The 1,896-nt window shown below is 45.1% G+C and overlaps 1 pseudogene; it reads right to left on the bottom strand.

The window, feature by feature from the left end:
* Nucleotides 1-1,021: 1,021 nt before the first annotated feature.
* LOC114045846 lies at nt 1,022-1,587 on the bottom strand (annotated as a pseudogene).
* Nucleotides 1,588-1,896: the final 309 nt, after the last annotated feature.

Genomic DNA, 1,896 nt, shown 5'->3' with positions numbered 1-1,896 from the left:
ACACACACACACACACACACACACACACACACACACACACACACACAGACTCAAGTAGTTCCTGTTACTCCACCCAATCCACACTTTCTATGCAAAGAAAGAACTCTGAAAGCAATTAAGATCCTCTTAATCTATAAAAGCCATAGTAAAATAGCATTGGAATAATTAGTAAATTTAGCAGAACAGCAAAGTATGACTATATGCAAACAGGTTGCCAGGCAGTGATAAAGAGTGAAAAATTCAGCAGGTCTCAGCAATATCTTGGCGTAGGTACAGCCAGTCAGGGTTCACTCCAGGCATAAGCATAACATTCTTGCTAAGCAGAGAACTGAGAAAGAAAAAGCTTAAGTTATTCAATGCTTTTTTTCCCCCTCTTGTGTAGCATCCTTCATTCCTACTTCAAATGTGCTACTACTGTGATTGCTTATCTGCACCACCTTCTGTTATAGACAATAAAGCTTCCGGGATTGGAATTCCTCAGGTTCAGTCCAAACTATGTGGTAGATCCTGTCTCTTGCTTGCACTGTGAAGAGAATGGGATATCTCTTTGAGGCACTGATCTATATTTCCCAGGGTTCCTCAGTGATTTAACCTCATTAACAATCAGCCAGTTGGGGACTCTTCTGAACAGTCTGTTACAAGAAAATGCAACAGGATATACAAAAGATACCTCCCACCACAGTCCCATGAAGATTTTACTGAAATGATTTCAAAATCTCTTAATTTTCTGAAAATTAAATTATTTATTTTGTGTAATATAGAATACCTCCCCCACCAATATATCTGGTTTGATTTTTTTCAGTGGATCGCATTGATGTCAAGTAGGCACACCTACAGCTAAATGCTGTACTTTATAAAACAATTTTTTTTCATCAGTACCAAGTCACTTTATTGAGATGTAAATGTGGTAGTTTTTTGGTACAGATTATGAAAAGGTCAGATAACCAAAATATGCATGCACTTAAAGACATTAGGAGTCACTCCTACAGTTCCCAAGTGGGGGCAGGGAGCCAGGTGTGGCTTAGCGCTTCTCCTCACTGTCTCCAAGGATGTGTTTGTCAAAAAGATATGCCGTCATGCCACAATCTGGGCCCTTCGATCTGCGCAGGTTGATTACGTGATCACCCAGTTATTTGATGGACTTTACCTGTTCATCCAGGTGGTGGGTTTCGATGAAATCACATAAATGGGGGTCGTTCTTGTAGTGCCAGCTTGTGCAATTCCAGTACAGACTGATCGGGACATTTCTTTTTCCAAGTGCAGAGGACACTCCATTGCGTTCTGCCCACTCTCCCAGTCACCGCTGTCTGGTTTCTTGATGTCTTGCAGGAAGATCCGACCGCCTCGCTGGTTTTGCAGATTCATCAGCTTCTCATCACGCTCCCTCTCCTCGTGGCATTGATGTAGGAAATACTTGGCAAAGTTCTTCAGTGCCACATCTCGGTCGAAGTTGTAAGCCATGGACAGGTAGACGTAGGAGGTGTAGAGCTCCAGGTTGATCTGCCGGTTGATGGCCGCCTCCGAGTCCTGGTGATAGTTCTGTCGCACCTGAGAGGTGCACAAGGTCGTCATGGCGGCAGAGATGGCGGAGGCGGCGAAGAGGAGGAGGAGGAGGTGGAGGTGGAGGTGGAGGTGGCTGCGCAGCGGCTGCGGGTGAGGAGGGCAGCTGAAGAATGGAAGAAGTGTTGGTTAGTGGAGGTGAAGGTAGAGAGATGGCTAAGGGCGGCTCTGGCCGGAATCCAGCAGCGCGTTACGTTCAAGCACTGTTGAAGCAGGAAACCACAGCGACCCCCCTTCCCTGCGCTTCTGGCCTAAAACAATTATTTTTAAGGCTTGTATTAGAAGTCTACATCGAAATTTTTCTCCAGTACCTCACTGCAGGGATAGAGGTAATCC

This window comes from Vombatus ursinus, unplaced genomic scaffold (assembly GCF_900497805.2).
Source record: "Vombatus ursinus unplaced genomic scaffold, bare-nosed wombat genome assembly UNPS02014779.1, whole genome shotgun sequence".
Lineage (NCBI taxonomy): Eukaryota > Metazoa > Chordata > Mammalia > Diprotodontia > Vombatidae > Vombatus > Vombatus ursinus.
This window is presented reverse-complemented; position numbering and strand designations above follow the sequence as displayed.